Source organism: Phalacrocorax carbo, chromosome W, assembly GCF_963921805.1.
Source record: "Phalacrocorax carbo chromosome W, bPhaCar2.1, whole genome shotgun sequence".
NCBI classification, from domain to species: Eukaryota; Metazoa; Chordata; class Aves; order Suliformes; family Phalacrocoracidae; genus Phalacrocorax; species Phalacrocorax carbo.
In genome coordinates, this window is record NC_087547.1 from 4,285,425 (window position 1) to 4,295,380 (window position 9,956).

Here is a 9,956-nt window from a genome sequence, read left to right on the forward strand (position 1 = left end):
GGGTATTAAACATGGTGTTATTAACAGTCTTCCACATATCCCCAGTACAGCTATTCCAATTTTAGTAAGCCAGTTACCGCCCATAAAGTCCTCCCCTAATTCTCACCTTGGTTTGTTCTACCACAAACATAACAATTGGTTACATTCAATGCACAAACATAACAATTGGTTACAAATAGATTTAGCAACTGTGGGAATTTCATATTCTACTCCGGTTTATATTTCATGAACAGTCTATGCTGCCAATTAGTCTTCCTACTTCCGAATTTGTGAGTTCTTTTGGATCATAGCATACGGTCCTGTTACCTTCTCTGCATAAAGCATAATGCAGCTTCCTATTTCCTGGCCTTTACAGTCATATTACACATTGACTGCAGTTGTTTGTCATAGCCAGGGTTAAGGAACTCACCCCAATGTGAGAAACTGAACTAAGGTATTGTTTATTAAGACTTATGTTAAGCTCAATGTAAAGGTTATGCGAAGAATACCTCCCAGGCATGCTTATGCAAGATAACCATCAGATGTCCAAACTTATCGACAGAGATAGGACAAGCAACCCCATATCACCAGGAAGCAGGAAACGACCCCCTAACAACAACTGAAGCATGCGAAGAGTACCTCCACTATCTCATTGAACATGGAAGTAAAGATGTATAAAGAGAGACTGTTTGAACTGCTCAGTACGGTAGTTGGCGGAGCGCAGACTCCCCTGCCGTCCAGCGCTGTATTTGCTCATATTCTACTTGCTACAATTAATAAAATTCTAATTGGATTATGATCCATTGTGGTCTCAATTTATGACAATTTTGGTGCTGTGACTCGGATAAGGAACGGTGAGCTTCTGTCCTCCGGGGAGGCGCCCCGCGGCAATCCGCGGCCCCGCGACCGACAGCTTACCTCAACCTTACCGACGAACCTAAATTCTAGAATGATGAGCAAAGGAGAAACCGGTAAAATCCCATAAAAATTCTGTGCACGGGAGTCCGGACGAAGACGCAGGGCGCGTAAGTATATGGCGAATTTGTTCGCGGGTTTACCGTTCGGGCGGGATTGGGTTTCCTGGAATATAACAAGTGAGAGGTTCGCTATATTGAACCAGGCGAGTGCGGACCCTTAAGTACTGCGTTTCCCATCTCCCGCGAGGGACTGGGCCAGGAACAAGGGGAACGAGTGAGTGCACGCTTGTGGATATTCCAGAAGATGGGGGCGAAGGGCAGCAAGCCTTCGACTCCCATGGGAAAGGTACCCACTGTACCTAAGAATACCCCTCTGGCATATATCCTAGACAATTGGAGATATTTCCCTGGAACCCTAGGGAAAGATAAACAGAAAATGATAAAATATTGTACTAGGATATGGGGAGGGAAGAAGATTTCTAAAGATGTCGTTTGGCCAGTCTATGGGTCAGAAGAGGATTGGGTCAGACAACAATTAAACCTCTGGGTTAACAATAAAAAACCCCTTAACCCAGAAGAGAGTCAGTATGCGGAAGTGTGGCTAGAAAGACCGAGAGCTAGACTTTATCCACTGAATGAAGTAAAAACTGAACAAAAGAAAAAGAAGGAAGAGTTAGACGAAACCCTTCTAACCCCCCCTCCTTATATTTCTCCTCCTGCTCCCGCAGCCCCTTCAGAGGTCCCCAGAGCGCCCACTCCCCCACCAGAATCGGAACAAGGGTCTCCCCCTCCTCCTAGACGCGTAACTAGGAGTCAAAAAGGGGCAGCTCAGATGTATCCTTTAAGGGAAATGCCCATGGGGGGACCCCAACCTGTGACTGGATATATTTTTGTGCCCCTAAGCTCGGCTGACCTACGAGATTTTAAAAGAACTGAGATGGGAAACCTAATTGAAGACCCACTCGGAGTGGCAGAAAGATTAGATCAATTTTTGGGACCAAACCTTTATACTTGGGATGAGATGCAATCTATCCTTGGTCAATTATTTACTACCGAGGAAAGAGATATGATTAGACGAGCAGGAATGAGACTGTGGAATGCTCAGCATGCCCAGGGACCCCAAGCAGATATTAAATGGCCACTCCAAAGACCTAATTGGGATAATCAGGATCCGGTGCATAGAACTCATATGCAGGACCTGAGAACTATAGTAATTCAAGGGATTAGAGAAGCAGTACCCCGTGGCCAGAATATCAATAAAGCATTTAATGAAATACAAAAGAAAGATGAGAGCCCTACTGAGTGGCTGGAACGACTGAGGAAAGCCCTTCAGCTGTATTCTGGGGTAAATCCAGACGACCCTTTAGGGCAAGCGCTCCTCAAAACTCAGTTTGTGGCAAAATCATGGGAAGATATCAGAAAGAAGATTGAAAAGTTAGAGGACTGGCAGAATAGAGGGTTGGATGAATTATTGAGGGAAGCTCAGAAAGTCTACGTAAGGCGGGAAGAAGAGAGCAGCAAGCGACAAGTAAAAATGATGGTAGCAGCAGTCAGAGAGGATCGCAAAGGGCGGACTGGTGAACACAGATCTGCTGGAACGAAACAAGGGAACGTGGTAGTAAAGAAGGAACAGAGATGTTGTTTTTACTGTGGAAAGAAGGGACATATAAAGACGAATTGCAGAGAAAGGATCAGGGATGAGGAAATATTAAAAACGGAATAGGAGAGTCAGGGGCTCTATATCTTAGGGGACCGGAGTCATCATGAGCCCTTGATAAAATTAAAAATAGGTCCCCATAAACAAGAGTTCACCTTTTTAGTAGACACTGGGGCTGAGAAATCGACTATTAGGCAAATACCTGAGGGATGTAAAGTTTCCCCTGAAAAAGTACAAGTAATTGGGGCAAAAGGAGAACCCTTTAAAGTAAGCAAAATCAAAAATGTGGTATTCGAAACTGAAAATAAATTTGGAATGGGTGAACTCTTGCTCGTCCCTGAAGCAGAATTTAATCTGTTAGGACGAGATTTAATTGTTGAATTGCAATTAGAAATTAAAGTAAAAAATCAAGAGCTAACGGTGTCTGCTTATCCTTTGACCGTGGATGATCAAAAACAAATTAACCCCGATGTCTGGTACTCTCCGGACACAATAAGTAAACTGGAAATCCCACCGATTAAAATTCAAATTTCCGAACCCCACATACCTGTGAGGATAAGGCAATATCCCATATCCCTAGAAGGACGGAGAGGATTAAAACCAGAAATTGATCGATTGTTAGCACAAGGAATCTTAGAGCCTTGTATGTCACCCTTTAACACTCCCATTTTGCCTGTAAGGAAGCCAAATGGGAAATATCGGCTCGTACATGATTTAAGGGAAATAAACAAAAGAACTATCACCCGGTTCCCTGTAGTAGCAAATCCATACACACTGCTAAGCAAGCTAGGACCCCATAACTCCTGGTATAGTGTGGTTGATTTAAAGGATGCCTTTTGGGCCTGTCCACTGGCAGAAGAATGCCGTGATTATTTTGCCTTTGAATGGGAAGACATAGAGACAGGCCGTAGACAGCAATTGAGATGGACCGTGCTCCCCCAAGGGTTCACTGAGTCCCCTAACCTGTTTGGACAGGCCCTGGAAGAGCTCTTAAAAGAATACCGGGTACAAACGGGAAATGTGCTGTTACAGTATGTAGATGATCTGCTCATAGCAGGGAATAATAAGAAGGATGTAAGAAAAGAAAGCATTCGACTTCTAAACTTTCTTGCACAACAGGGACTACGGGTATCACAAGAAAAGTTACAATTTGTGGAGGAAAAAGTGAAATATTTGGGGCATTATTTGTTTAACGGCAAGAAGATATTGGATCCGGAGCGCATTAAGGGAATTCTAGAATTACCTATGCCTGTCACTAAGAGGCAAATTCGGCAAGCATTAGGGCTATTTGGGTATTGTAGACAATGGATAGAGAATTACAGCTTTAAAGTTAAATTTTTGTATGAACAACTGTCTAAAGACAAAATACCCAAGTGGACCCCTCAGGATCAAGAGCAGTTTACCAGCCTCAAAAGGGAGTTAAGTCAAGCACCGGTTTTAAGCCTCCCAGATCTAAAGCGGCCATTCCATTTATTCGTTAACATACATGAAGGAACAGCATTCGGAGTATTAACTCAGGAATGGGCCGGACAAAAGAAACCAGTGGCATACTTATCAAAGCTGTTGGATCCTGTGAGCAGGGGTTGGCCAAGTTGTTTACAAATCATTGTTGCTGCTGCCTTATTACTTGAAGAAACGAATCGTATTACCTTCAATGGAGAAGTTGTCCTATATGCGCCTCATAACATAAGGGGGGTGCTTCAACAAAAAGCAGAAAAATGGCTTACAGATAGCCGACTACTAAAGTATGAGGGAATACTCATAGAATCTCCAAAACTGTCCCTAAGGACTGTCGGAGCGGTTAACCCTGCAGAATTTTTATACCCAGGGGAAAGTACTGAGTTAATACACGATTGTCTTCAAACGATTGAACAACAAACACGAATTCGACCAGATCTAGAAGAAGAGGAATTACAACATGGAGAAATAATTTTTATAGATGGGTCATCTCGAATAGTGGAAGGTAAACGATTGTCAGGGTATGCCATCGTTAAGTTGGATAAAGGAGAATTTAAGACAATAGAATCGGGCCCCCTGAGTGCCAGCTGGTCGGCTCAAGCCTGTGAGCTGTACGCATTGTGGAAAGCCTTAGTGTCACTGAAGGGAAAGGATGGAACTATATATACAGACTCACGCTATGTGTTCGGAGTAGTACATACCTTTGGGAAAATATGGGAGGAGAGAGGATTTGTTAACTCACAGGGAAAAGAACTGATACACCCAGAATTAATTCGGCGAGTTCTGGGGGCATTGAAAATACCAAATAAAATAGCAGTTGTACATATAAAGGGACACCAGCGAGGCACGAGTTATCAAGTTAGAGGAAATAATGCAGCTGATACAGAAGCAAAACGAGTAGCAGGCAATTATAGTACGATTTTGACTATGCAACAAGTACCTGTTAGTAATAATTTGAGTTTTGAGTCTGCAGAAAAGGAAAAACTAGAACAAATGGGAGCTAAGGAACAAGATGGTAAGTACATATTGCCAGATGGGAGAGAAGTCTTGCCGAAGGGCATAGCACTCGAAATCTTTTCAAAAATACACAGTAAAACACACTGGGGAACCCAGGCGTTAGCTGATCATTTCAATCAACAGTTTGCCTGTATAAGCGTATATAACATAGCAAAGGCAGTCACGGCAGCCTGCGAGACCTGTCAAAAGGTTAATCGAAACAACATGAGACAAAAACCTCTTGGAGGACGTTCCCCAGCATACAGACCTTTCTCACACATACAAGTGGATTTTACTGAACTACCCAGGGTAGGGCGTTACAAATATTTATTAGTAATGGTGGATCATTTAACACATTATGTTGAGGCTTTTCCTACCTCTAAGGCAACTGCTAACCAAGTTACTAAGGTATTACTTGAACATATTATATCTCGATATGGAGTACCTGATGTAATCGATTCGGACAGAGGAACACACTTTGTGTCAAAAATTGTTAGAAATCTAACAGGAAGTTTAGGTATTAAGTGGGAATACCATACGCCATGGCATCCACAAAGTTCGGGAAAAGTTGAAAGGATGAACGGAGAAATCAAAACTATTTTGACTAAATTAATGATAGAAACCAAATTATCATGGGTTAAGTGCCTACCCATGGCACTATTAATTCTCAGAACCAGGCCCCGAGCAGATGTAGGAATATCAGCGTTTGAACTGGTGTATGGAATGCCCTATAGAATCGAAAGTCCACAAACAAATGTTTTAATTCGAGATCATGTGATTAATGAATATGTTTCACAATTAGCAGAACATCGTAACAAGCTTTGGGAACATGGACTAATTGTGCAACGACCCCCGTTGGACTTAAAAATTCACAATTTTAAACCTGGGGACTGGATATTGGTTAAAACGTGGAAAGAAGAAACCCTAAAACCCAATTGGGAGGGACCTTATCTTGTTTTGCTTACAACAGAAACAGCTGTCCGGACTGCTGAGCGTGGATGGACTCATGCCAGTCGCATTAAAGGCCCAGTGACGAGACCCCACTGGAAAGTAATCAGTACTCCAGGTGACACCAAGATAACTCTGAAAAGATAACGTAATGATAAGAACTTTAGTTGATTATTTTGCCACATTACCTTTTGGTATAAAGTGTATATTGCTGTTTATATTTGCTATAATTATCTTTTTTTTAATCTATTATATATGGAAGCGTACAAAGTGTGTTGAAGGAAATTGCTAAACTTATGTAGTAACACAATATTGAATATAGAGGAAAAGCTAATAAGCACTTTAGATATACAAATTAGATGCAATCATTTGAACTGCGATTGTTATCCATTTGCTCGTTGCAAGTGTAAGGTATGCCAGGATAAATGGTGGACACACTGTGAATATGGATACCCTCCGATAGGAGTTTGCACACAGTGTTGGAAAATCCAAAGAACTCTCACTGAGTGGAAATTAAAAACAATTAGAGTCGGAACAAGAAATTATTCGAGGATCCCATGAATGGTGGAAAGTTTTGCCAAAAGAATAAACCCTTAGTATTATTGTTACCATTCCAACGAATCAATCCCCTTTGTGGTTGAAATTTTGGCTACAAAGTGCAGAAGGGAAGTACTAGCTGTGTCTTGCTTTGTCCCATTAGTTAAAGCTGCAAAGTGGGAGGCCTATATAAACAGGCAGAAAGCCTGAAACAGCTGTTCTCCTGAAGATTTCCCTTGCTGCCAAGAAGATGGTACACCCCGTGGCTCGAAGCAACCGAGTCGACGGGCGAGGCAGAGGAGGAACAAACTGTGGAGAAAAGAACCAGAACAATGAGACGCAAAAGCAGCTATGGTCGAACTTCCCCAAGACTGGTAAAAGTGTACTTAAATTGGAAAAATTGACAGACACCCTTTTTCCTGGTATATCGTTAGTTTTATTATCGATAATAGCCCAAACAAATGGAAAAGGAAACCCTCATGAACCCATGAACTGGACAGTAACAAACATACAATATCCAAATAAGCCAATCCAAGCACAAATTATGGAGGGGGAACAGTTAGTTTCAATATAAGTTTGCGTTACTTAATCGATGGAGAAACGGATAAGAATTGCAAGCCAATTTATATATGCCCAGCATCGAACCCTGGTAAATCATACTGTAATCCTCCAGACCATTATTATTGTGCATACTGGGGATGCGAAACATGGGCCTCTGAATGGTCTGCATCTGGAGATCAAAATCTAGAAATTAAATGGTCACCACGAATATGCCAAAAGAGAAATTGGAGCTACGCAGATAGTTACTATAATGGTACATGTAATCATAAAGATATTGGATGTACAGGCATTAATATAACCATAAAAGATCCTAGTCAGGACTTCTGGCTTGTAGGAAAATTTTGGGGAATTAGATATTACGAACAAGGTGTAGATAGAGGGGGTATTTTTCAAATTATGAAGAAACCGATGCCCCACGATCCTTTGCCAATAGGACCAAATCTGGTCCTGAATCCGCCCACTTCCTCTGAAGAAAGGATGGCCCCCGTAATTGTCATAACCCCTTCCTCAGGCTCTCCTTCGAAAACAACTAATGACGCTGTGACTGAATTCTCTTTATCCAGAGATCTAGAGTTGTCAGAACCCAAGGACCCCTTATGGAATCTAATGCAAGCCTCTTATCGTGCCCTTAATGAAAGCAAACCAAATTTAACTGAAGAATGCTGGTTATGTTATAATATTAGACCACCATATTTTGAGGCAGTTGGAAAACCAGGTATGATTCGATGGTCTAATGGTTTAAACCCACAAGAATGTCAATGGGATGACCAGAGGAATCATACGCAAGGAATTACTATTCAATTAGTAACGGGTCAGGGAAAATGTATAGGCACAGTGCCCGAAAAGTATCAGCCTTTGTGCAGCCGAACAGTCACTAACACCAATATAGAGAAACACAAAAATAAAAAGGACAAATGGGCTATCCCGACACCAGGAGCTAAATGGGTTTGTTCAGACATCGGAATAACGCCTTGCCTATCCTTAAACGTGTTTAATGAATCTCAGTTTTGCATACAGGTGATTATTGTTCCTCGCCTAATCTATCACACCTCTGAGGAGGTGCTACGCCACTTTGAAGGAAACCTGAATAGACAAAAACGAGAGCCAATTACGGCAGTAACCCTAGCTACACTGCTGATAGCGGGTGGAGTTGGAGCAAGTACAGGCATAGCCTCCCTGGTAAAAGGTCAGGAGTTACAAAATTTGCAGATGGCTGTAGATGAGGATTTAGCAAAAATAGAGCAATCTATTCAAAATTTAGCCACTTCAGTAAAATCTTTATCAGAAGTGGTGCTGCAAAATAGGAGAGGATTAGACCTATTGTTCTTAAAGGAAGGAGGGTTATGCGTAGCTCTCAATGAAGAATGTTGTTCGTTTGCTGACCATACGGGAGTAGTCCAAGACACCATGTCTGAACTCCGGAAAAGGTTAGATCAACGTAAAAAAGATCGTGAAGCGGGCAAGTTATGGTATGAAAGCTGGTTTAATGTTTCACCTTGGCTAACCACTTTGTTGTCTGCTTTAGCAGGACCGCTTATTATGTTGATTCTGGGACTTATATTTGGACCTTGTATATTACGCTGTATTTTACATTTTATTAAAGAACGGTTTGACCTAGCTAAATTGCTTATTTTGACTACAAGGTCTGAAGCAAAATATAAGAGTGTATCTATTAATGAAGATGATGATTGTTGTGAATGCATTATGCCACATAAGAACTATGATTGTAATTGTGAGATATTACCTTGTGAGTGTTATGATAAATGTCGGAATTGTGGAAGAAGATTTGCCTGCAGTGCCGAAAATGAAAGTAGTGTCTAATAAACAATAATAGGATAAAAAGAAAAAGGGGGGATTGTGAGAAACTGAACTAAGGTATTGTTTATTAAGACTTATGTTAAGCTCAATGTAAAGGTTATGCGAAGAATACCTCCCAGGCATGCTTATGCAAGATAACCATCAGATGTCCAAACTTATCGACAGAGATAGGACAAGCAACCCCATATCACCAGGAAGCAGGAAACGACCCCCTAACAACAACTGAAGCATGCGAAGAATACCTCCCAGGCATGCTTATGCAAGATAACCACCAGATGTCCAAACTTACCGACAGAGATAGGACAAGCAACCCCATATCACCAGGAAGCAGGAAACGACCCCCTAACAACAACTGAAGCATGCGAAGAGTACCTCCACTATCTCATTGAACATGGAAGTAAAGATGTATAAAGAGAGACTGTTTGAACTGCTCAGTACGGTAGTTGGCGGAGCGCAGACTCCCCTGCCGTCCAGCGCTGTATTTGCTCATATTCTACTTGCTACAATTAATAAAATTCTAATTGGATTATGATCCATTGTGGTCTCAATTTATGACACCAAGTAGGACTAGAAGAGGTCCGGTAAGGGCCATAGTGATTGGCGGTCGTGGCCCAAAGGGGTTGCAGCCCTTGGCAGACCTTTTCAAACCATAGCACCGGTTCCCTACCCGGTCTTGCCCTCTTCCTTAATCTTAAGGGGTGTCCTTTCCTGAGTATTTAAATGTATTTAAGGAGTGGCTTTTTCCAATTCATATGCTATGGCTCAAAAAAACCAGTGTATACCGTGGATAGCCTATTGCTATTCCCAGGAACTAATATTTAACTGATCCATGTTATTGTGTAATTGTTTCCCCTAATGGGTATTCATTTAGGAGCTTCTCCGTTTACAAATTCTACAGGAGTAATCACAGCAAAATTCCCACAGCAACTTAGCTTATGTTCTTTGATGATGGCCTCTTCAGGTTCGTCTGATGGTTAGCTTAGTTTCTCCGGGTTCAGATGTGACTCTCCACTCCTTCACTGGACCTTTCACTCGCGACACATGTGTCCACCCTTTTTCAGCAGTTCTCACAGCTGTTTCTGTAG

At 41.9% G+C, this 9,956-nt stretch overlaps 1 long non-coding RNA gene across 2 annotated transcripts; it reads left to right on the plus strand.

Annotated features, from left to right (window-relative positions):
• The first annotated feature begins 482 nt into the window (after positions 1-482).
• Positions 483-9,403, plus strand: LOC135310412 (uncharacterized). Of its 2 annotated transcripts, XR_010370457.1 has the most exons (4): positions 484-1,004; positions 5,978-6,103; positions 8,071-8,480; positions 8,582-9,403. It is a non-coding gene; the product is annotated as an uncharacterized LOC135310412 (long non-coding RNA). The 2 variants fall into 2 exon arrangements; XR_010370456.1 differs by lacking the exons at positions 8,071-8,480; positions 8,582-9,403 and having other exon boundaries at positions 483-1,004; positions 5,978-6,478.
• The last annotated feature ends 553 nt before the right edge of the window (positions 9,404-9,956 follow it).